Here is a 26,713-nt window from a genome sequence, read left to right on the forward strand (position 1 = left end):
ATTGTACCTTAAAGTGGGTAGAACCAGTTTCTTTTAATTGCCTTATGTGCTTTGATAAACTTGTTGATGACTTGTTTTGTAGGTGTATGAAAGAATTCTTGTGTAAATGAAGTCTCATTTTTAAGCTGCTTTCCATAATCTCAGATTATGTATTGTATATATGGATATTATCAATCATTATCTTAGACCTATATTCAACTCCTTTAATCAGGTAATTACCATTTAAAGGGCAACCACTAGGATATTTGTAATTACATTTAGGCTCATTATCATATTCATTAGGTTTATTGAGCTTACTAACTTTGTTAACTTTAACTTACTAACATGGTTAACTTACACAGTGATGTTTTCTCAACAAGAATAGCTAACCTTCAGAGTTTCTGTTAAAAGTTCTATAATATGATCCCAGGGAATATTGCTTAGATACTAAATTTCAAAATTCTCTACCTTCATTAGTCCTAACATTCATATTAAATGTTGAGTTAAACAACGGGACCTTTCTAGTTTCAGTTCTATGAGATCTTCTGGTGTCTTTTGCTCTTTCGCTTAGTGTCATTGTTATATGATAAGGCATTGCTGAAAGTTTCCTCACCTGATGGTAAGGGGGAAACTAATGCAGGATATGTATGTGTGTGTGTGCGTGTGTGTGTGTGTATATATATATATATATATATACACACACACACACACACACACTTTATTTGTGAATTAACAATGGTTTCATGTGTAAAAAATTTCATTTGTTCAAGCATTTCAATTCTTGACTGGTAATCATGTCCATTTTGGATGAGATTCCATGAGGTTATACAAGAGTATACGAGATTTAAAAAGTTCACTGGTTAGGGGAGGCAACTCATTCAATGACTTATTTTTATTTCCCTTCATTTAGCTTAAATATTTTGCAAATAACACAGATTATATGAGAACATATGTGAACCCATATATCTAATTATATTTAAATAAGTGTATTTATGTAAATTTATATGTAAATATATTTATATGTTATAATGTATACAATGCATGATGCACACTTGCAATTTGTGGAAGTATGTGTATCTTATCATTTATGGAGTTTCCACAGGTTCTGAATGTGTAAAATCTATGACTTTGCAAATTCCTAAAATTATTGAATCATGTAATATCTTGTATAAGTGTTGTGTGTATGATGCAGTTATAAATGTTCAGCAAGCTATATACATCAAACCTAAAAATGAGGTATATGTGCAGCATATTTTGGTTACTTTTCAACAAGAGTTTAATGAACCACTAGGCAAATATTTACAAACGTTAACCCTTTAGCATTCAGACTTCTTTGTGAATTATATTACTTATTTATTAACATTGTTTTGAATTAATCTTACAGCTTCAAGATTTCAATAGTGTGTTTGTCCATTTTTAGTATGACATTGTAGGATAGGTGTGAGAGGTTGGACCTGGTCAATTTTAACATTAAACAGGTAGAATATTTGAGCCAGATATGACTGGATTAAATGCTAAAGGGTTAAATCTCTTAGCAAAGGATTGTAACTTTAAAGCAATAACTGCTGAGCAACAGAAAAGTTGCTTTTATTAATGGATTTCCCTTCTTACAGAATAAGACAATGGTTATTTGAAAAATAAAGAATTTCATCAGCAAGAATATATACTCTGGCAATGGCTGGAAAACATTCAAAACGTGAATGTTGGTCAACCCATAGTGGAGACCCTGACAGGTGCCACTACTCTGGGCTGGGGTAGTCTGGAGAACAATATTGGCTAAGAGCTGGTTCCACTCTCTTCAAATACTTGGAACTTGCAAACCAGTCTCACTAAGGGATGCAGTTTAAAGTCATACCCATATGCAATACATATGGATATAACTTTTGTGTTTCTATTTGCTCCCACACTGCTTGACAGTGTTGGCTTGTTTTCATCTCTGTGAGTTAGTAGTCGAGCAAAAGAATCTGGTAAAATACAGTGAGGATGACATTCCAAAGGCTGGAGCAGTTGGAATGGGAAACAATGCCCCATCCACCATATTCACCGGACATTGCCGCATCTGATTATCATTTATTCCGCATTCTTCATAATCATTTGGACAGAAAAAATATGAATTCTGTAGATAAAGGGTCAGAACAGTACTGGAGGAGTATTTTTCATCTTGGACAAGCCTTACAAGTCTACCATTGCAGAAAATGAAGGGGAGTATATAATTTAGATTTAAAAAATAACATTGTTTATCTTAATTTTGAAAAATAAAAAGTAGAAAAAAACACATTAGCTATGGGATGACCGAATATGTATATAATATATATATATATATATATATATATATATATATATATATATATATATATATATATATATATATATATATCATCATCATTATCGTTTAATGTCTGTTTTCCATGCTGGCATGGGTTGGATGGTTTCACTAAGGACTGGTGAGCCAGAGGCTGCACCAGGCTAAATCTGATCTGGCAAAGTTTCTACAGCTGGATGCCCTTCCTAATGCTAACCACTCATAGAGTATAGTGGGTGCTTTTATGTGCCACCGGCACAAGGGCCAGTCAGGTGGTTCTGGCAATGACCGCGCTCAAAAGGAGTTTTTCCATGCTACCTGCATGGGAGCCAGTCCGGCAGCACTGGCGTTGTTTTTCACGTGCCACCAGCACATGTGCTGGTAAGGTGACACTGGCAACAATCACGCTTGAATGAGGCTTTTCATGTGTCATCAGCACGGGAGCCAATCCATGGACCTGACAATGATGACGCTCAGATGTACTTTTAACATTCCACTGGCACGAGTGCTAATAAGGCGGTACTGTCATCGGCCACGTCAGCAATTTTGATTTCACTTGCCTCAATAGGTCTTCACATGAAAGGTTTATTGTCCAATGAATGAGGGGTATTCATAAATGGGCTGGTTGCACCCACTGGCATAGGGCATGAGCTATGGTCTCACTTGGCTTGTCGGGTCTTCTCAAGCACAGCATATCTCCAAAGGTCCCAGTCACTAATCATTGCCTTGGTTAGGCCCAATGTTCAAAGGTCATGCTTCACCACCTCATCCCAGGTTTTCCTGGGTCTATCTCTTCTGCAGATTCCCTCAACTGCTAGGGTGTGACACTTTTTCACACAGCTATCCTCATCCATTCTCACCACATAACCATACCAGTGCAGTCATCTCTCTTGCACACCACATCTGATGCTTCTTAAATCCAACTTTTCTCTCAAGGCACTTACACTCTGTCGTGTATGCACACTGACATTGCACATCTAGCAAAGCATACTGGCTTCATTTCTTGCAAGCTTATGCATTTCCTCAGCAGTCACGGCCCATGTTTCACTGTCATGTAGCATGGCTGTTTGTACACATGCGTCATACAGTCTGTCTTTTACTCTGAGAGAGAGGCCCTTTGTCACCAGCAGAGGTAAGAGCTCTCTGAACTTTACCCAGGCTATTCTTATTCTAGCAGCTACACTTTCAGAGCACCCACCCCTGCTACTGACTTAGTTCCCTAGGTAATGGAAGCTATCAACTACTTCTAGTTTTTCTCCCTGGAATGTGGCAAAGGTTGTTTTCTGCACATTTTCAGTGTTTATTGCTCCTGAGCATTTGCCACATACAAAAACTATCTTCCTAGTAAACCTTCCTTTGATATTGCTGCACCTCTTATGTGTCTATAGCTTACACTGGGTACATCTTATAGAGTTTCTACCTACGCCTTTTCTACAGATCAAGCAGGGCCATCTACCTGAAGGAATTTGTGGCTTGTCTGCCTTCCTACTTATTAGGACTTTGGTTTTAGCTAGGTTGATTCTAAGGCCCTTCGATTCTAGTCCTTGCTTCTACACCTGAAACTTTTCCTCTAATTCTGATAGTAACTCAGCAATTAGAGCAAGGTCATCAGCATAGAGGAGCTCCCAGGGGCATCCTGTCTTGAATTCCTCTGTTATTGCCTGGAAGATTATGATGAATAAGAGGGGGCTGAGGACAGATCCTTGGTAGACCCCTACCCCTACTCTGAATTCTTCTCTGTACTCATTGCCAACCCTCACCTTACTGGCAGCATCTCTGTATATGGCTCGCACAGCTCTCACTAACCGTTCTTCTATCCCAAGTTTCCTCATTGACCACCAGATAAGGGATCGGGGGACCCTGTCAAAGGCTTTCTCCATGTCAACGAAAGCCAGGTACAGAGGTTTATCTTTGGCTAGGTATTTCTCCTGAAGCTGTCTTACCAGAAATATAGCATCAGTGGTGCTTTTCCCTGGCACAAACCCAAACTGCATCTCATTTAGACTGACTCTCTCCCTAGTTAGTTGGGCTATGACCCTCTCCGTGACCTTCATTACCTGATCTAACAACTTGAGGAGTTTTTGTCTGAGTGACTTAAACTGATAAGTATGTGTTCTGAGTGCTCAAATAGGTGTGTCACCAAAATTCCAGTTTGAACAGCAGTTGAAGTTGTAGCTATGTGATTGCATTGTGCAAAACGGCTAAAGGTGGTTTCACTTTGAGCCAGTATTTGTAGGTTAATGTGGTGAGGGGGAAAGGCAACGAGTAAAACAAGGCAGAACAAGGACAAAAAGTATTTACTATTTTTTACCATACATTAGGTAATTTAGATTAAATTAAATTAAATATCTTTGTCATGTTTTGCCTAATTGTCCTTCCTCACTGCTCTCACCTATATAGTATGTATGTATATGTGTATTGTTTGTGTAAATCTATACATGTATCTTTTGTATTTAGTTCTGTTGAAACATACAGTGTGACTTATTGGTAGCTATGCTACATATGTGTTTATGGGGTTGGTCCTGCCAAGTGTCAGGTCATGAACTTATCCATACCATTACATTCTTGTATATTTGTCTTTATATATATTTTACAATCATGGGAAATAGGTGTGTTTATCTGTTTTTACTTCATTATTAAAACAAAAGCTGACCATTACTTTGTCTCTTTTTCTCTTTATTTTTGTTATATTTTCTTTTTTTTTTCTCTCTTACCTTGCTTCTCATTATATCCCTTTCTGTCTAGCGTGTTTTTATTTTTCATTTAGTTTTTACTTATTTTTAAAAAATTATCTTTTACCTTTTTACTTGTTTCACTCATTGGACTGTTGCCATGCTGGGGCACCACCTTGAAGGGTTTTAGTTGAACAAATCAATCCCAGTATATCTTTTATCTTTTACTTGTTTCACTCATTGGACTGTGGCCATGCTGGGGCACCAACTCGAAGGGTTTTAGTTGAACAAATCAATCCCAGTATATCTTTTATCTTTTACTTGTTTCAGTCATTGGACTGTGGCCATGCTGGGGCACCACCTTGAAGGGTTTTAGTTGAACAAATCAATCCCAGTATATCTTTTATCTTTTACTTGTTTCACTCATTGGACTGTGGCCATGCTGGGGCACCACCTTGAAGGGTTTTAGTTGAACAAATCAATCCCAGTATATCTTTTATCTTTTACTTGTTTCACTCATTGGACTGTGGCCATGCTGGGGCACCACCTTGAAGGGTTTTAGTTGAACAAACCAATCTCAGTACAAATGCTTTTTTAAGTTTGGTACTTATTCTGTTGAACTGCTAACAGGGCAGTAAACAAACCAACACCAATTGTGAAGTAGTGGTGAGTGATCAAGCACAAAGGCAAAAGCAGGCACACACACACACACACACACACACACACAAAATATGTTTCCTTGAGTTTCTGTCCATCAAACCCCATTGTAAGGCTTTGGTCAGCCGAGGCTGTAGTAGAAGATACTTGCCCAGTGTGCTATGCAGTGGCACTGAACTTGAAACCATGTCTTCGGGAAGCAAGCTTCTTAGCACAGAGGAAGGTCTGTGTTTTTTACCCTTTTACCATTGTCCATTCTAGTTTTCCTTTTCTTTAATTACAGTCCTATCCCTCTCTCTCTTCTCTGTTCATCTCTCTTGCCATTTGCTTTATATCTGTCTGTCTGCTTTCCTTCCTGTATATCCAGCTGTCCATCCATCTCTCTGTTGTACCTCAAGAACCACTGAACCAATGTTCTAAAAAAAGAATTTTTATATTCTCTCAAAAGCTTATAAAATTCTTATAACTTCAACGTGTGTGTGTGTGCTTCATCGTCATCATCATTTAACGTGCATTGTCCATGCTAGCATGGGTTGGACAGTTTGACCAGGGCTGATTCAGTATGGTTTCTGTGGCTGGATGCTCTTCCCAATACCAACCACTCCGAGAGTGTAATGGGTGCCATTTGCATGACACCAGTATCTCCCACAACTATATATTATATACCTGTGTGTGTGTGTGTGTATATATATATATATATCCTCATCAAAATAAATGTTAAATAATGATATATATATCATTGCTATTATGCAAAAGTGTTGTAAGTCCAAAACGTTGCTTTTTTCAGAAAATGAAAAATAGTTTCACCATTCCATAGTAAAACCATAGAACTACACTTTGATAAATTTCGATATCTTGGCATCTGAAGCAGCTGGAGATCTGATACGACAGTTTAACATAATAGCAATGATATATATATATACAGGATTGAGCAAAAGTCACCTGACAGTAAATCAAAACCATTTAATTCCAAGATTTATTTGTTTACCAACTGAATGAATTTAATAAAGGCATCTAAATATGAAACGTCATGAAAATTGTTCAGACTGAAGTCATTCTTCAGCGACACATTTTCCCATTCGAGTCAATACAGAATTACAGATAGTTTTTATGGAATCTATATTTACTGTCGGGTGACTTCTGGCCAACCCTATATATATGTTTATATATATAAACATTCATATTCATGTATATCAATATCTATAAAACAGAGGATGTTTGTGTGTGTGTGTGTACGTGAATGTGGTTTATGCACGTCCACAAATTAGCATGCATGTCGCTCCAATTTTAGGAGAAGATTCGGAATGACCCTATGTGCATTTTAGTGAACTTTCTCTCTCAGAGGTACCCGCGTATACCTGTAAAAATCGATAAACTTTAACCAATTTTGAAGTTTGTTGACATGGCGAAGTCAAATCTGTGCGTACGCCCTTGAAAGAGACAGACAGACAGACAGAGAGAAAAAGAAAGAAATAGTGTGTTTGTGACAGGGGGAAGATACAGTGTTTGCTAGCGTCCAAAAAAAAAAAATTTTTTAAGTGGGTAAGGCAGACAGAAATCAAAGCAAATTTTTCTAAGCAAGACAGAGTTTACTTTGCTAGCGTCTAACAAAAAAAAAAAAAAAGAACGAAAAAGTGGAAAGGGAGGCAGAAAGCGTATTAGGAATGAAAATGTAGTTAAGTGTAAAATGTAAAAGGCATTTTTTTTTCTTAAACATGAGAGATAGTTTAAAATATACGATGTTTTTGAAAGACACTATATTCTATAATAAGATTATATATACTTTCTCACACAACAATTCAAATATATTTATTTTAAATCATTTATTTGTTTTAAATCGTTCATCTTTCTCCCACCTCTCACTCTCACACACACGCACATATACTACTTTGGGAGCGAAATAGTTTTGTTTATATTTCACAACAACTATGAAACAAAAATGTAACAATTTGTCAATCCCCCCCCCCAACCCGTTTTTCTGACCACAAAAAGGGTTTGGTAATTTTTCAGATTAACACCCGAACGATTTCCACTAGGGTGTTACGGTTAGGATTAGGGTTAAGGTTAGTGTTAGGGTTAGGGTTAGGATTAGGGTTGGTGTTAGGGTTACGGTTTTAGGGTTAGGGTTAGGGTTAGGGTTTAGGATTAGAGTTAACCTAGAAGGGACAGGCCCCTTATTTTTTGGTTAAGGCTGTTGGTAAGTTTTCCTAAGTTACTCCAATCCACATCCACAATGCAAACCTTCAGATCAACCTTTTCCTATGCAGATCTCTAATGCAACTTTAAAAAAAAAAACAGTCAATGAGTGGAAATAACCAATAAACTGATTCCTTATGGGATTTCCCAATCAAATTGCCAGCAAACCATTTTCAGCCAAACCAATTTCAACGGATTTCGCTCAAATCTGATGTCCATGTTACTTATTTTGGTTTGAAATAAAGCACTTGATCACTTAATAATCCTAGCTTAATCCCTAGCAGCGCTGGGCTATACTGCTAGTATATATATATAATTGAAGCCAAATTCGATGACAGCACTGCATGAATGGCATCCGTGCTAGTGGAGCACTAAGAGCACCATCCGAACATGATCATTACCAGGGCTGCAAACTGGCCCCTGTGCCTGTGGCATGTAAAAAGCACCGTTCAAGCGTGATTGTTACCAGTGTCGCCTTACTGGCACTTGTGTCGGAGGTATGTGGAAAACATTTGAGCGAGGGCATTGCCAGTGCTGCTGGACTGGCTCCTGTGCAGGTGACACGTTAAAATACCATTTGAGCGTGGCCATTGCCAGTACCACCAGACTGGCCCTTGTAAAAGCACCCACTACACTCTTGGAGTGGTTGGCATTAGGAAGGGCATCCAGCTGTAGACACTCTGCCAGATCAGATTGAGCCTGGTGCAGCCTTCTGGCTCACCTGTCCTCAGTCAAACCGTCCAACCCATGCCAGCATGGAAAGCAGACGTTAAACGATGATGATGATGATATATATATATATAATATATACAAAAAAAAAATGAAGGAAAAAACACAAGAAAAAACGCAATGCAAGGACATGATACATGCAAAGTATCAAGACACTCAGGGAAGGAAAGAAAGGGTGTTTTACATTTCAAGCAAAGCTCTTCTTCAGAAACAGGAGACAGAGGAAAGTCCAAGAGAAAAGGAAGATGGAGGGAAAACATCGCCAACAATCCACATGTGGTTACATTTTGGAATGTATATATACATACACACATGCATACATATACATACACACACAAAAGGAAGTTTGTTTGATTGCTATAGAAACCCAATTGAAGACACATGGCTCAGTGGTTAGAGCTTTGGACTCACAATCATGAGGTTGTGAGTTCGATTCCCAGACTGGGCTGTGTGTTGTGTTATTGAGCAAGATACTTTATTTCACATTCCTCTAGTTCACTCATCTGTAGAAATGAGTTGCAATGTCACTGGTGCCAAGCTCTATCAGCCTTTGTCTTTCCCTTGGATAAGGTTGATGGTATGGAGAGGGGAGGCTGGTATGCATGGGTGACTGCTGATCTTCCATTAACAACTTTGCCTGGACTTGTACTTTAGAGGGTAACTTTCTAGATAGAATCCCATGGTCAGTCATGACCGAAGGGGATCCTTCATAGAAACCCAAATAGTTGAACTTATAAATTTAATAAAAATAGCTTAAAGATATCCATCTCTTTACCAAAAAAATTAATAATGCTATATATTTTGTTCGTTTTGTAGTAATAAAATTATGAAATTAATAATTAATGATTATTGCTAATTATATTACAGTAAATAATGATAGAGGAAGGAATGAAAGTTTTGGTGTTACTTTAGCATGCAGTCTACCACAGTATCCATAGTCTATGCTGTGAAATGACCTGATTTGCGTTGAATTGGGCTAGGGGTTAGGGTTAAATTTAGGGTTAGAGTTACATGTTAGGGTTAGGGGTTGCTCAAGTTTAGTGTTAGGAGTTATAGTTAAGTTTAGTGTTAGGATAGAGTTAAGTATCAGAGTTAGGGGTTAGGGTTAGTGTTAGGATTAGTGTTAGTGTTTAGGGTTAGCATCGAGTTCACAGGTTAAGGGAGTTAGATTACACTAAAGTGCAAATAATCATGCTAAAGTGGCACCCAAGTTTTCTCCCTTAGATTATAACGTTCTTGACTTTCTTCAAAACAAATGAAAACTGAATGTAGTTTCGCATGGACAGTTTAATTATAAAGTAGTTGTATGCTGTCAGCTTAATGTGACAATCCCATGAAGGGAATAATACTACTACTATTTAGCTTCCTATCGGCCTTGACATATTTCCTGTGTCCTTATGTTTGCAAGGGGGAGACAAGCACCTCCACTTAGCTAAGCCTGCATCCAGAGACATGTTTCTGAGTCTTTGCACCTCATCAGTCTGGAGTACAAATGGCAGACTGATGACGAGCAAAGACTCAAAAACATGTCACTGGATGCAGGCTTAGCTAAGTGGAGGTGCTTGTCTCCCCTTTGCAAACATAAGGACACAGGAAATGTGTCAAGGCCGACAGGAAGCGGTGCAGCTTCCTAGGGCTAAAGAGCAGTAGTATTATTCCCTTCAGGTGACTGTCACATTAAGTTGACAGCATACAACTACTTTATCGCATCACTACTGCATAAATCTCTCTGACAGACTTAGAAATGTATTATTTCTAGTTTAATTATAATTTAATAATAATAGAAATTAAGTCAAACAGTATTGTTTTATCCTGTCTAAAAAAAAATTGCACTTTTTATTCTTTCTCACCAATAACACACCTTTCCCTCAAATGACACAGTTATTGATCCAACAGTTTCTAAATTCTTTAGAACTTAAAGGATTACCTCATTCATAGCTACACCTTAACCCTTTAGCATTTAAATTGGTCTTATTCGGCCCAAATATTCAGCTTGTTTTATGTTGGAATTGGACAAATCTGACCTCTCACATTTATTCTCCAATGTCATTCTTAAAATAAACAATCACATCATCAAAATCTCAAAGCTACGAGATAATACATGATAAATTGAAAATATGAAGAAATAAGCATTACACTTGACAGGCTAACCTAAATGCTAAAGGGTTAAACCAGGCATATCTGGCCTCTCTCACCTACCCTACAATGTCATTCTAAAGCTAAACAATTACATCATTGAAATCTCAAAACTATGAGATAATACATGATTAAATGAAAAGATTATGAATAAATAAGCATTACATTTGACAGAGTAATCAGAATGCGACAGGGTTACGGTTAGAATCATCATCATCATCATCATCATCGTTTAATGTCCGCTTTCCATGCTAGCATGGGTTGGACGATTTGACGATTGTCTATAATATTTTAAATGAAATTAATTAAACCTAATTTTTGCTATAGTTTCAGATTAATAATAAAAACATTCAGATTATTCAGTCAAATGTAATGCTTATTTATTTGCATTGATGTGAATTTATTGTGTATTGTTGCTTTGAGATTTTGAAATATGAAAGTTTTTAGAATGATATTCTAGATAGGGGGGCTCCGAAAGGGGTCTCAGGGAGTAGCGTCCCTGCCTTCCTGAGCTAGTTTTCCACCACATTTCTTAAAAACTATGGTAGAGGCCTTGGTCTCCAGACCACTCATGTCTAGAAAGTGAGGTTGTGGGTAAGCAAGGGCATGCTCCCTGTAGAAAACCCAGCTCCAAAAAGCCTCACGATTGCAAAGGAGAATGGGCACCAGCCAGCCCAAAGGTTGGGGTGGGCTGCTCCTGCCTACCTTGGTTGCTATGGCATTGAGGCAGATCCGGCCACCCCCATTAACAGGGACAAAATCCAGATTTAAAACACTGGACAATGATGATGATAATTATAGAGTAGATGTGAGAGAACAGATCTGGCCAGTTTGAACATAAAACTCAGAATATTTGAACCAGATATGGCCAGTTTAAATGCTAAAGGTTTAGCATTTAGTTTAAATGCTTCATGCTTTGAAATACAGACTTAAACATTTAAACTGGCTACAGCAAAAGAGTAGATAATCTTATTTCTAAGACGCCTCTAATAACATCAGAAATATCTTTTCATTTTAAGCTCTTTTACAATTTCCAGTAAAATTATGTTTTGCTATGGCAGTCAATAAATTACAGAGACGGATGCTGAAAGTTGTTGACCTATGATTATAATCCTTCTCTCATGGTCATCTGTTTATAAAGAGTACTTCAGAATAGGAACAACTAACAATTGTTATGATTACTCTCATTTCAGGAAAAACATATGCACTGTTATACATAAAGAAGTATTATAGTTTTAGTTTGAAATAAATCTTTGTTTGATTAAATGTTTGTTCGTTTCTCCCTTCATAGCTTTGGTCTACTTAATGAATAATTTGTTGAAAAATAATTATTTTTACATTTCAATTTTCAGATACTTACATCCAAGTTGAGGGTGATTCAGTATGTGTGTGCCTGCATCCATGCACGCACACACATCCACACACATGCTTGTTTGTTTTCTTATCTCTGGCAGACAGTCACTTTTTGTCTTAAGTTTCCATAACTGGTCTAAATGAAGGCATTTAAAAACATTTGTATCTCTGAAACTTCTTTGCTTCATATTCACATGTAATCTTGTATAGCAATGTGGAACTCTCTTTTCTAAATTTTTTTCTTTCTAATTAATCATTAACAGCTGAGTGGGTAAGAAGCTTGCTTCACAATTATATGACTCCAGGTTCAGTCCCACTGCACGGCACTTTGGGCAAGTGTTTTCTACTATAACCTTGGGCAAAGCAAAGCCTTGTGAGTGGATTTGGTAGGCAGAAATTCTGTCATGTGTATACATGAATTTGAAAGTTCTTTGTGCCTCCTGTGATAGATAGGAGAGGTACTTGTTGTGGGGTACAGTGATCACATACATGCATAAGCATGGGAACGGGGTGCAAGCGCACCCACTAAAGTTTTGTTTGAGTGCAAAATCAAAATTTGCACCCTTACTTACTTTTCTCAGGTTTAGAAAACAGTGACCTGTAAAATGTACTTTAAATTAGGTTTCTTCTAACAAAGAACATAAATAAATAAATAGAAACCATAACCTTACTTGTCAAACTTCTGGGGCCTGAATTTGCACTCCCTAAGCAAATTTCATTCCCGAGCCAGTGATCAGATGGTTATACAGGTGATTTGGCTCTTGCATTGGTTGTTCAATTTCCTCTCAAGATGTTGCTTTCAGTGTTTGGATTGATCAATGGACTTTTTTTTTATTTTTTTTTTTTTAATTTATTTATGTGTTTCAGCCAAGTGGCTGCGGTCATGCTGGTGCACCTATTTTTAAAAAATTCTTTTTCAGAGAACATAGCTTTTCTTTTCAGTTAGTTTTTCATTTTACTTACAAAAATATTTTATTTCTTTTAAGCTTTTTCAAAATGATGTTTCTGTGTTTTACAGAGTCTACAGTTCCTCTTGTGAGAAAATGGATAATATCAAGGACTGGGGAGCTCTTAATTTCTTGCAGCAGAATAGATTTACTTCAGGTGTATTCCAAGAAAACTTTAAAACAAAAACCAAGAAGAATGTTAAGAGTGAATTGCAGTCTGAAAGAAATGGTTAGCAACATCAAAGGAAATTAAATTATGCAAGGTAATTTTTTCCTTTCTTGCTTCTTTCAGTTAAAACTAATGTTTTGCTTCCAAGGCCAGGCTTGTATTTTACTCTCTGTGGGGTGGTCAGTAAAATAAAGTACCCATCAAGTACTGGGGTGAATGGTATTGATCTCTGCTCATAATCATTGACCTTGTTCTTAAATCAGAAATTATTATTATTAATATTGAAATCACTTGTTCAATGTCTGTCTCTGCTTTCACAGGTTGTATACAGATTTGCTCTATAGCATATCTCCACACTTAATCCTGAGACCTGCATTTTTGTGACTTCACCTCATCATTCCTACAATGTCATCAAGCTTTTGGATCCTCCACTATCAACACCTTACATTTTCAATTTATGTCGTCCAGTATTAGCACAGTTTTTCCTGCATTCTTTAGCTGACTTCTTTAACACTTGGCCTCTCTTTTAGTTCATAAAATATTAGGTATATGCCATAAATCATTATATTAAAATTGTGAAGGCTCATGGCTTAGTGGTTAGGATATTCATCTCATGATTGTAAGGTTGTGAGTTCAATTCCGGGTGATGCGTTGTGTCCTTGAGCAAGACACTTTATTTCACATTTCTCCACTCCACTCATCTGGCAAAAATGAATTGTACTTGGAATCCAAAGGGGCCAGCCTTGTCACATTCTGTGTCATGTCGAATCTGCCTGAGAACTATGTTAAGGGTACACGTGTCTGTGGAGTGCTCAGCCACTTGCATGTTATTTTCAAGAGCAGGCTGTTCCGTTGATCGGATCAACTGGAATCATCACTGCTGAAACTGACAGTGTTAGTAGTAGTACATTAAAACTGTAGATATAGGCACAGGAATGGCTGTACGGTAACCAACTACATGGTTCTGGATTCAGTCCCACTCTTTGGCACCTTGGGCACAGATGAGTGGATTGGAGCAATGTGAAATAAAATGTCTTGCTCAAAGGCACAATGTATCACTGAGAATTGAAATGACAACCTTACAATCACGAGATGAATACCCTAACCATTAAGCCATGAGCCTTCATAATTTTAATATAATAGCCTTGGGCCAACCAAAGCCTTGTGAGTGGATATGGTAGACAGAAACTGAAAGAAGTCCCTTGTATGTATATATATATATATATGTGTGTGTGTATATGTTTTTGTGTCTGTGTTTGTCCCCCCAACATCGCTTGACAACTGATGCTGGTGTGTTTACATCACCATAACTTAGTGGATTGGCAAAAGAGGCCGATAGAATAAGTACTAGGCTTACAAAGAATGAGTCCTCGTGTTGAGTTGCTTGACTAAAGGCAGTGCTCCAGCATGGCTGCAGTCAAATGACTGAAACAAGAAAAAAAATATATATCAAATAAAATATTGATGATTATATGATCCCGTATATTTATATATATTAAGGTGTAGACTTGTTTTACCAGTGTTACACTGGTGTATTGTGACAATTTGCAAGAACTGTCTCACATTTGTATCATTTCAGAAATGACACGCAGCATAAAAGATCAAGAAGTGAAGAAACCATTTATGTAGCAGTCATCATTTAACATCTCTCTTTCCATGCTGTCATGGGTTGGACGGTTTGACAGGTTCCGGTGAGCCAAAGGACTGCATCAAGCTCCGTATTGGCTTTGGCGTGTTTTCTGTGACCTGATACGTTTCCTAATGTCTACTAATTTGCAAAGTGGATTGGGTGCTTTTTGTAAGATACTAGCACTTGTAAGGTGACCAAGTAACTTTTAAGGCAAGTCTCCTCAACAGAGTATTGAGGGAGGTGGCTTTGTGCCAGGGGATGAGAAGCGTGTGTATAAATAGAGGGGCAGTAGAGTAGATGGCTACCCCTGTTGGAGAGAGGAAAAGAGATAGATAGACAGAGAGAGAAGATGATGATGATGTGGTGGGTAGGGGTGTCCTCAAGTTACAATCAGGTGTTCACAGGTAAAGTGGTACAGAGAGTTGGATAGGATGGATGAGTGGGTAAGTTCACAGGATTGTGAAAGGGGCTGAACAGGAGGGAAATACAGTGAGTTTATGCAGGTAGAGGGAGGGGGTGTTACAAAGAGATGTTGTGGAGTAAGGGAGAGTAATTCATCAGGAGCAAATTTCATGAGAAAGGAGAGTGAGGGATATAGCAGGGGACAAAGACGGGTGGAAGAAGGGGAGGTAGTAGGAAGATATGTTGTTGGAGAGAAATATTCATGTGCTGTGGGTATAAACATAAACAATATGCCTTTATAGCCTCAATTTTACTTACATGGAAGGGTCTTCTTAAGCAGAGCAAATCACCAATCATCTCGGTCCTTTGTCATCTCTTCTGTGAGTTTCAACATCTGAAGACCATTTCCCACCACTTTGCCCCACATCTTTCTGAGTCTTCCTCTTCCACAGGTTCCTTCCACTTATAGCAACTGGCACTTCTTTATGCAGCTGTCCTCATCCATATGCATCACATGACCTACCAACACCGTCTTCTCTCTTGCACACTACATCTGATGCCTCTTATGTCCAGGTTTTCTATCAAAACACTGACATTACACATTCAGTGAAGCAATGTTAGTTTCATTTGTTTCAAGCCTTCGTTTTACCTCTGCATTCATTATTATTCATTATTATGTAAAATTGATGTTTGTACCCAGGCATCGTACAATCTGTCTATCACTCTGAGGGAGAGGCCTTTCATTACCAACAGAAGTAATATTTCTCTGAAGTTTGTCCATCAGAAAGAAGCAAGAGTGTATGTTAGATTCTGGCTGTTGTGTGTTGGTGTGTGAATCTTTACCAATAGCTAGATTGCTTATCTTTAAATATAGCCTATTTTTGTGTGTAGCTGCAGTACCATTGTAGACATTGAGAAATATTCTGATTTGGGTCCCATTTGAGCATTCTAGAGAATTGGCAAGTTTTTGTGTATGAAATATTTTGTAACTCTTAAAGAAGAATCTTGGTTTTTGGAATGCTGCTTTGGCAATTTAATATATACGCTGTTGCTGTGAAAGATCATCAGCTATTGTAAAGCCTAGTCTTCTAATTTCTTGAAGGTTTTTCAGCAGTATATCGTTCATTCTCAGTTTGGCTGTAGTATAATATTGTTTCTTTATTATCAGGGTTATGGTTATGTAGTGTAGTGGTTGCATCTAAGAACCTGTTGATGGCATCTGCATTGTCATACCCCTACCACTACCATCACCACTGGAGGATATTTTTAAATTCTCCGTTCATAGTACAGTATGATTTGAGGTGTCTAATTTGTATGTGGATGATATCTACATGTAGAAGATTGAAGTTTGAAGAATTACATCTGATGATGTAAGATAACAGATACACACAATTAGTGCTCTGATTGATTTCCTCCAACTTGAACTGTAACTTAAGATACAAGTGTGTTATAACTGCCTAAACAAGGATTGGCAATAGACAGTGTTTCATTTGTGATGGTACATGTATAATACAGGGTGTCCACAAAGTCTGGCTACATGGAGTAAATAAAATCATAACATAAACAATTAAATATATGAAATAATAATTTCTTAAAGTATGTGTTAGTCCTCATGTACCCAGACTTTGTGGACACCCTGTAGAATAAACGTATAGACAGGCAAACAGCTAGTATTTGATTGAGTAATGACACTTATATATTTATATATTTAATGCTATTTGTGGGGAGGAAAGGAATGTTTCAGAAGCTCCTTTCTACTGTTGAGTGTAGTAATAAGAAGTGTTTGTAATTAAGAAAGTAAGAAATAATGACAACAATGCTGTTAATGTTCAGAAGTAATAATGCAGGGAGGGGACAGAACTAAATCCTATTGAGTAATCTGACTTAAAACTTCTGATCCAACAAATGAGTCATAGAGGTAACTTTATTAAAAAAAATTCTCATGCCAGACATTGTTGAAAGTTTTACTGATATTAACAACACATCGGAAGGGAAGGAGATTGTTGGTATGTGGCATGAGAAAATAAAACTTGTCTCTGGTATCTCTGATTGTCTGGAAACCAAACAAACAATCACTGAACATGATTGGTATGAGCTAGAGTGGGTTGGCTTCACTGGTATGATCCATGTGAGACAATTGGATAAAGAAATGCTACATGTTGAAATTAGAAATACTTGTGGCTATGGGAAAAGATAAATCTCAGGATGTTGGACCTTACAGGCAAGGTTAGACAAGTTTGATGAGAGATGCAGTGATATATGTGCTTTAAATCTCCTCCTCTATAATCCATGTCAGCATAGCAAAAATGGACCATAAACTTATGTAAGTTGTATTATTTACTGGACATTGTTGTTGAGTAGCTCTAGTCATCACCTCTCAAGTGAAAGTTTTGCACAGTGATAGCTAATTGATTATTTGGGTATAAACATATGATACTTATTTCAATTGGGAGCATTAACAGTCTGGATGGAATATTATTATTCATTCAGCATTCAAACTGTAGCCAAATTGTTGTTGAGGAAAATGCTTTTTAAGCCCAGCCCGATCATGCTAAAGCAGAAATTATCAAAGATATTTTAACTTTAACCATTTCATCTTTTTAAGAGTATATGAGACTATAGATATGTATTCTTTTCTTTATTTAAGATATTAGAGTATGGGTTAAGGGTGATTTGGCTGCTATTTCTAGCAATTTAAAATTCCTTGTAGAGGTTTTGTTGTTGGCTCATGTGGAGGATATTGTTTCATAAGGTAAATCAATCCTGTGATTCTAGAAACAGACTTTTTTTTTTCAACTCAGTACAACAAACATCCAAACAACTGGATTCTTTTATGAAATAGTAGGATTCCATATTGTAGCAAGACAAGGAGAAAATATTTCCAAGTCTATTTATACTTGAGTTTTTAAAATTTCTAGAATTTATGGAATACTAACCAATAGCTAAAATATTTTGCAATTTAAAAAAAATATATATATACATATATATATATATATAGGTCATGTTGTACTACTTTTCATTACATTTAAAATTGATAGAAAATAGTTGAATTATAACTGTTCAGTGCAAATTAGTATTGTTGTTGTTACTGTACTTTTGTATTATTATTATTATTATTATTCCTTTCATTAACTCAGTACTTGAGTGTTGAATTACTAGATATTAAATTGCATCCTGTAATCTTAAGAATTTAGCACCTTTCTTATGGTTCTTGCCGTGCCAAATATATTAACTTTCTATAGTATCAGGAAATTCATTTCAATATCCTTCATCAACTTTTCAAAATTCTTACAACTGTTCTGAGGCTTTCTATTATAATTAGGATAAGCTTCATGGTAATTCCAGATTCTCTGAAGTTCATGTCTTAGGTCCTGGTATTTTTCCATTTTCTTACATTCTTTGTCTTACTACAGGCAAGCAACATCAGTTAAGCAACACACTCGTTTTGATAATATTTGTGTGAGAGACCTATGCTTGTCACCCCTCTGCCAAGGTCCCCTCAGCTGCTCATTGATCTTCCTGCAAACCCCAATCCCCACCCCACCCCAAACAGGACATGTTCTGTTTTATGGTGTTATCTTTCCATGTCTTCAAATTCAAATTAGCTGCAGATTTGTCAGTATATGATGATCATAGCTCTTTACCAAGTGTCCAGCTTTTATAAACATTCTGAGCAAACACTTTACATTCAGAAGCTACATGCACAACTCTTTTTCACCACATGGTTTACATGTAGCCACCTTTTGTTAGTGCACCTTCTTTAATGAGCTGTTGTTGACTCACCTTCCATCTGAAGCTCTTCATGCTGTCTTATGTTTGTCTTTTTCTCCAAAATATTTGTCTATACATCGTTTTGTCTATACATCGTTTACCTACGTTGTACCCTGTCTCCTTTGTTACTACTTCTGCTAAAGCCTTGTGCTGATTATTTGCTTCCAGGAGAAAGATAAATGACACATATCCTCTGACATTACTCTTTTACTTGTTTCAGTCATTTGACTGTGGCTATGCTGGAGCACCGCCTTTAGTCGAATCAAACCAATCCCAGGACTTATTCTTTGTAAGCCTAGTACTTATTCTGTCGGTCTCTTTTGCCAAACCGCTAAGTTACGGGGACGTAAACACACCAGCATCGGTTGTCAAGCGATGTTGGGGGGACAAACACAGATACACAAACACACACACACACACACACACACACACACACACACACATATATGTATATATATATATATATACCACGGGCTTCTTTTCAGTTTCCGTCTACCAAATCCACTCAAGGCTTTGGTCAGCCCGAGGGTATAGTAGAAGACACTTGCCCAAGGTGCCACACAGTGGGACTCAACCCGGAACCATGTGGTTGGTAAGCAAGCTACTTACCACACAGCCACTCCTGTGCCATTGTCAGTTTTTTTTTTTGTTTTTTTTTTGCTTTACTGTTTTTATCATGTCCCCAAATTTCTGTTGGATTTCCTTCTTTTAATTGTCTTTCTATCATATCTTCTAACTTTGGCCGACTTCTCATTACTATTTTGTTTGTGTTGGTCTATTATCTTGTTTAATAATTCGTTCTTCTTGTCACACCTACCGTTTTGCCACATTTTGGGTTTATTCCCTCTTTACCCAACTCTTCATCTTCCATTGGTGTAATAAAAGTAAAGATAAGAGAAGGGGTCATGGGTCATGGTACAGCATTTGCTATCAAAACTGAACTGCACAATACACTTCCTCTAAAGTTTGTCCCTATCTAGGAGAGACTCGAGGCTTCTGTATACCGTTCCACAAAAGGAAATTTCTCACTTGGATAACTACCTATGCTCCAACAATGACCTGTTCCAAGGAGGACAACAACCAGTTCTGCACCAAACTGAATGAGGTTCTTACAGCATAAAAATTGTATTGTAATGCTTAGCAAAACATTGTTCATCCACATGGTATCAGAAAAGTCAATTCAGTACAGCTTAAACTTAGCACCACTTCTCATCTTCTTCAAAATGGTAATTTAACATGGTTTTTATGTTTCATTTACTTACATTAACCTCAGGAAACAGAAATCCTCTCATATTTCCGGTTTCACCTTTGGATCGGTTTGATAAGTTGCCATTATGCTTTATAGAACATGCAAGTTTAGATTCTTTGTACCTATCTTATTCTAAACTATCAATATTCTTTGCCTATATCCTCTCTTAAATGGTTCACTCATAAAGTAGTATTTCAGTACTAAAGTTCTTTTCTTCAAATGGTTTCTTTCATGTTCCCAGCTCATTAGCATTCTGTGCTAGATGTGTTATAATTAGTAACAGAATGATGGGCAACTGGACTGGCCCATACATTAGCTGCCTGCTGTCCTTGACAGTTTCAGCTGTATATAGGCTCTGATGGCTAATAAAAGAAATCTTCATCATTACTATTTATCATTGTCAAATACATTATTTACTTAACTGATTTATGTATGTCTATGTCGAGTCCTAAGCTCCATCCTGCAGCTTAGAGATGCAACACTTTCCTCAACAGATGAGCTGTTCCAAGTATTGCTGCAATCTGGATGCTTCCTAACAAATTTGGTATTTGCAGCTTTTGATTACAAAATATTGCTCTTTTTGAAAGGTCCCAAGTGCACCAATCACAATAGGTACCACACTCACTTTTGAGGTCCTATAGATTCTAAGTCTTGGTACTTCTCAACTCTCATGTCCTCTGTCTTAATATTTTGGTCTGCAGATATAGCTACGTTGATGCAAGTCCATTCATTGGACTCCTTCAGTTTTATTATTATTGAAGACAAGTTGGCAGAATTGTTTGTGTTGCTTAGTGGCATTTCTTCTGGCTTATGGTCAGCTTTTGCCTTTCATCCTTTCTTGGTTGATAAAATAAGTACCGGTTATGCACTAAGGTTGATGTAATCAACCCTCAAAAATTTCAGGCCTTGTGCCTATAAGTAGAAAGGATTACTATTATTATTTTAACTACTATATACTAAATCTTTTAACAGAAATGTTGTCTTTAGTTTTACTGACAAGTGTCCTAGGATTCTTACAGAATACAGGTTTCCAATATCTTTTCAGTCTCAAAGGTAGCAGTTTGAATGTTGTGCCAAATGCACTAATTACTACTGGAATAATTGTTGTCTTCCAAAATCTTTTTATGTATCTGGTTAAGTCTTGATATTTTTCAGATTTAAAATTTTCTTCAGTCTCCACTCTATTATCATATGCTATTGTAAGGTCTATAGTCTTACTCTGTTTATTTTGCCTTCTATAATCGTATCTTGTTTTCTTGCTTCAACTATTTGGTCAGTCTTTATGACAAAGTCCCATAAAACCCTGTATTTTCTATTCTCTATCACAGCCTTTGGTTTGTGTTTCATACCACTTTTCTGTTATTTCAAAACCACACATTCAGCTAACATCCCAATGCATTTCTTTTTTACCTATTCTGTGTTTATACTCATTTTGTTTATACTCATTTTGTGCTAGCTTACTGCATTCATTCAAGAAATGATTACTACTTTTGTCTCTTTTCCTGCAGATTCTACATTTGCTCTTTGAGTTTTGTCAATCTTTGCCTTTATCAGATTCATCTTAAATGGTTTGTTCCTGAGTAGCTTCAATTAGCACTTTGGTTTCTCTTAAGGCTGGTAGAGAAACCAAACTAACTGGTAGAGTCGTTAGCATGTTATTTAGTGGCATTTCTTGCCTGCTCTTTACATTTAAATGCTGCTGAGGTTGATTTTGCCTTTCAGGATCAATGAAATAAGCATCAGTTGAGCATTGAAGGTTGATGTAATCAACAAGCTCCTTCCCTCAATGATTTCAGGGCTTGTGCCTATAATAGAAAAGATTATTATCATTTTTTTCTTTTTACTAGTTTCAGTCATATGACTGCGGCCATGCTGGAGCACCGCCTTTAGGCAAACAAATCAACCCCAGGACTTATTTTTTGTAAGCCCAGTACTTATTCTATCAGTCTCTTTTGCTGAACCACTGAGTTACAGGGACCAACATCGGTTGTCAAGTAGTGGTGGAGACAAACACACACACACACACACACACACACACACACACGCACGTATCTACACACACAATGGGCTTCTTTCAGTTTCTGTCTACTGAATCCACTCACAGGGCTTTGGTTGGCCCAAGGCTATAGTAGAAGACTCTTGTCCAAGGTGCCACACAATGGGACTGAACTTGGAACCATGTGGTTGGGAAGCAAGCTTCTTACCACACAGCCACTCCAAGTATTTTATTAGATGAAATAGTTTATACCAAAAATACTTGTATATAGGTAACTTCCTTAAAGTTTGGAACCTTTCTCTAATTGTTGACAAAAGGCAAAATAAGGATTGAGATTTTATTTTTGTTTAATCTTCACCCCTGCACACAATATGTCCCTGACAAAACAAAACTCCCTCACATCCCATCTTCCAACACCTCTCCTCTCCTGCCCATGTTCACTACTCATTGAATTCCCCTCCCCTCTATCTCTCAAGCTCCTTCACATATACCTACCTGTACATAATGTCACCACTGAATCTCTTCCCTTCTCCCCCTAACAACACTTCCTCCTAACACCCTTTCCTTCTTTTTTCCACTTTCTTTTCACAATCTCATGAACTTACCTGAGCAGACAGTAGAGCTCAGCATTGTCTTTTGGCTCTCCATCTCTTATCAAACCATCCGACCCATGCCAGCATGGAAGGAGGACATTAAGCAATAATGGTGATGGCATACAAAAGAAAATTGGTGAATATTTCTTATCACACCCTGAAATACAAAGTTAAAAATGTACAAATTAAAGCATTTGACACAGAGAAAAGAATGCCATTTTAATAGTGAAAATATATTAGGAATAAAGAGACAGTAATAACATTTTACTATCAAATTTAAATATATTGATTGAAGATGTTGTCAATTACAACAACAACAACAATATAGATGCAGACATTAGCAAATAATGTCAAATGCAAATATAAAGAATGAAATATCTTTAAGTAAAAAAAAAATTTCATTATGAAACATTTTGTTCAAAGGACAAACACATGGCAGCATTTTATACATAGGACATATGCCAGTCTACCACAATCCTCATTGAGGTGTGAGAAAGGAAAAAGTTCACTTGTTTGTGATTATAGGTGAAATCTCTTTTAATTGCAGAGGAAAGGCATAAAGCACCATGTCTTTTTAAGTTCCCTTTTCAATTTTCTTTGAATTATACTGTCCCTCTTTTGAGCCCTTGTGCCTAAGAAAGGCATATTATTATTACTAAAGCAGCCAGCTGGTGGATTCATTAGCATGCTGGGCAAAATGCTTAACAGTATTTCATCCATTATCCTATGATATCACTTCATTTAACAATGACTGCTGAGCATCAACCAGGTACCCAGGGTAGATATTCTCATGTAATAGTGACATTTCGAAGCTTAAAAAGATATAAAATTAACTTAGACCTAGCATATGGAAAGATAAATTTTAATAATAATGAATAAGAAAGGATATATAAAAAAGGGAATTCAGTTTTAGTTATTCAGTATTGCAAAGTCTTAGTTGGGAACAAACACACAACAGGGCTTGTGATGGTGCTGAGTGGAGATTTCCCATCATCCAATACTCCATGTGGAGCAGGAGTAACAAAGACTAGGATGGACACACATGCACTCACATTCACACACAAGTAAATATCTTCCTTGAAAAATATTGGCCTACAGAATTGATATTTTGCATATTCTTCATAATTACTTCAAAATGAACGAGCATCTTTTAAATATATATATACCTTAGAAATAGTTGGTTGGCAACACGTACGAATTCACTTTGGAAAAATATCTAAGGGGATACAGCAACATAGAGATTTCATATATTGACAATGATAAACTAAAGACAGTAATGTTAAAAATTTTACTATACAGTCCCGCCAGTTTTCTTTCCCTCCATCTCGCTTTTTCCTTCTCTGTTTAAATGTAGTTCTTAGTTTAACTCTCCTACTTCTTACCACCTTCTCTCTCTCTCTCTCTCTCTCTCTCTCTCTCTCTCTCTCTCTCTCTCTGCTTCAATTCACCTGAGCATTATTCTCCATCTTCATTAACTCTTTTACTCTTTTACTTGTTTCAGTCATTTTGTCTGTGGCCATACTGGAGCACCGCCTTTAGTCGAGCAAATCGCCCCCAGGACTTATTCTTTGGAAGCCTAGTACTTATTCTATCGGTCTCTTTTTGCCAAACCGCTAAATTACAGGGACGTAAACACACCAGCATCAGTTGTCAAGCGATGTTGGGGGTACAAATACATACATACACATGCATATATATTTATATATATGATGATGATGATGATGATCTTTTCTCCCGCCATGCCTCTGTCTACCCCTCCATCCTCTCTCTCTCTCTCTCTCTCTCTCTCTCTCTCTCTCTTTCTATCTCTCTCTCTCTCTCTCTCTCTCTCTCTCTCTCTTTCTCTCTCTCTCTCTCTCTCTCTCTCTCTCAGTCCCTCAGTATGGTCTTCAGGTTCTGGCTATATATAAATGAGAAATCCATTCTAAATTATCTCAATCTCTTCTCCGCTGACATCTCATACATCTCATACCTTCGCGCTTTAGTCTGCCCTCTATTATTTATCTTGTTTCTCTCCATGAAATTCAATTGAATTCAGTTTTTGTCTTAAATTCATACTTATTCATTTTCTAAGCTTCCTAAATTCATGCTACGTATATATTCTATACACCTAGAATTCATTGCTCTTTTAAAAATTACGATTTATGCATTGTTGTCTCTCAAATATTTAAAATCTACGATTAAGAGCCCTATCTCCTCGCTGATGGTACACCCGCCCTCCCACCCCCTCCACCGGAAGTGCATTCCTCTGTCATCCTGTCATCCTCAGCTGTCTCCCGGAACCCATCTAGTAGCCTTGCCCATCCTCTCCCCTACCTTTGGGTAGCGCATTAAGTTTGAGTAATGTTTGCAGGTTGTAGGTACTGTTTTGCTTATGAATTCTTCCAATTGCAAGTTTTCTTTTCAGGTACACGACACTGCTTTTCCCCTTCCCAGGCTACAGGCCCACACCCCCAACACCCATACTGTTAGGATTGGCACTCTCAACGTCGGCACGCTGAAAGGTAGATCTGGTGAAATTGTTGAGATGCTTGAACGGAGACGCGTAGATATGTGCTGCATCCAGGAAGTAAGATGGAGAGGAGGTTCTGCGAGGTTCCTCACAGGCAAAGAACACAGGTACAAGATTTTCTGGGCAGGGAACACTGACGGGGTCGGGGGCGTAGGAATACTTCTAGCGGAGAAATGGGTGGATAAGGTAATCGAGGTCGTTAGAGTAAGTGACAGAGTACTTAAGATCAGACTAGTGCTTCATCATAGATCAGCTACTGTCATCTCAGCCTATGCACCTCAACCGGGGCTACCAGATGGTCTGAAAGACCAATTCTATGACACCCTCTTGCAAACTACCTCGTCGACGAGTGACAGGGACCTTCTCTTTGTGGCTGGAGACTTCAACGGTCATGTCGGACGTCGTGCTGGAGGCTTCCATGGCATACATGGAGGCTATGGCTTCGGTTCCCACAACGAGGAGGGAACCAGACTGTTGGAGTTCTGTGATGCAACCGATCTTATGGTCTGCAATACCAACTTCAGGAAACCTGCCAGTCACCTAGTCACCTACCGCTCCGGCAGACACTCTAGCCAAATCGACTACATCCTCGCCAGAAATAGGGAAAGAGGGCGGCTTATAAATGCCAAAACCTACCCTGGCGAAGAATGTACCCCACAACATAGATTAGTAGTTAGCGACTTTGGGATCAAGGCAAAATGGGTGCCCAGAATTAGACAGACTTGGAGGAGAAGGGTGTGGAAGCTTAAAGACCCTGCAAACGGACAGAGACTTAGAGACAAGTTACTTGAAGCATTTAACGAAATAGAAGGGGATATAGCATCATACAACGTGGAAGACAATTGGAGATTTTTGCGGGACAACCTGTTGAAAGCCACCGACCAGATTTGTGGGTGTTGTAAGGTCCCCTCCCGACCCAGAGTAACGTGGTGGTGGAACAAGGAGGTAGACAGGGCTATTAGACAAAAGAAACAGGCTTGGAAGGACTGGAAGAACGGTGGTAGCAGGGAATTGTACCAATGTGCCAGAAGGGAGGCTAGGCGACGGGTTTATTTAGCCAGAGGGGAAGCAGATAAGGAAAGATTTGCCAATGTTCTGCGCCGTGAGGACCAAAGACTCGAGGTATTTCGGGTTGCAAGACAGTGTAGGAGAGAGAATAGTGATGTTGTAGGAGAGAAATGTTTTCGCATGGATGATGGTACGCTTGCATTAAATGAGGATGCAAAGAAAGAGGTCTGGAGATGCCACTACGATAGATTGCTTAATAAAGAGAATGAATGGGAGAAAGAGAGCCTGCCGTATGTCGACCCAATAGAGGGACCAGCTATCCGAGTTGATAGTACCAGGGTAGATAAAGTAATTAAGAGTATGAAGACCGGGAAAGCCCCCGGCCCATCAGGAATCACTGCAGAGATGCTCA

At 37.8% G+C, this 26,713-nt stretch overlaps 1 protein-coding gene across 5 annotated transcripts in view; it reads left to right on the top strand.

Annotated features, from left to right (window-relative positions):
• The window catches only part of LOC106870458 (kelch-like protein 9), a 68,853-nt gene that overhangs the window by 31,196 nt on the left and 10,944 nt on the right, over window positions 1-26,713 (top strand). For 2 of the 5 annotated variants that reach the window (XM_089365439.1, XM_052973767.2), the window contains exons 2-3: window positions 13,043-13,234; window positions 14,720-14,980. The gene's annotated coding sequence lies outside the window, so the exon portion shown is untranslated. Of the gene's footprint in view, window positions 1-13,042; window positions 13,235-14,719; window positions 14,981-20,040; window positions 20,170-26,713 lie in introns of those variants that run through there. The other 3 variants (XM_014916560.3, XM_014916559.3, XM_052973768.2) reach the window with 2 other exon arrangements.

This window comes from Octopus bimaculoides, chromosome Z (assembly GCF_046866305.1).
Source record: "Octopus bimaculoides isolate indiv1 chromosome Z, ASM4686630v1, whole genome shotgun sequence".
Lineage (NCBI taxonomy): Eukaryota > Metazoa > Mollusca > Cephalopoda > Octopoda > Octopodidae > Octopus > Octopus bimaculoides.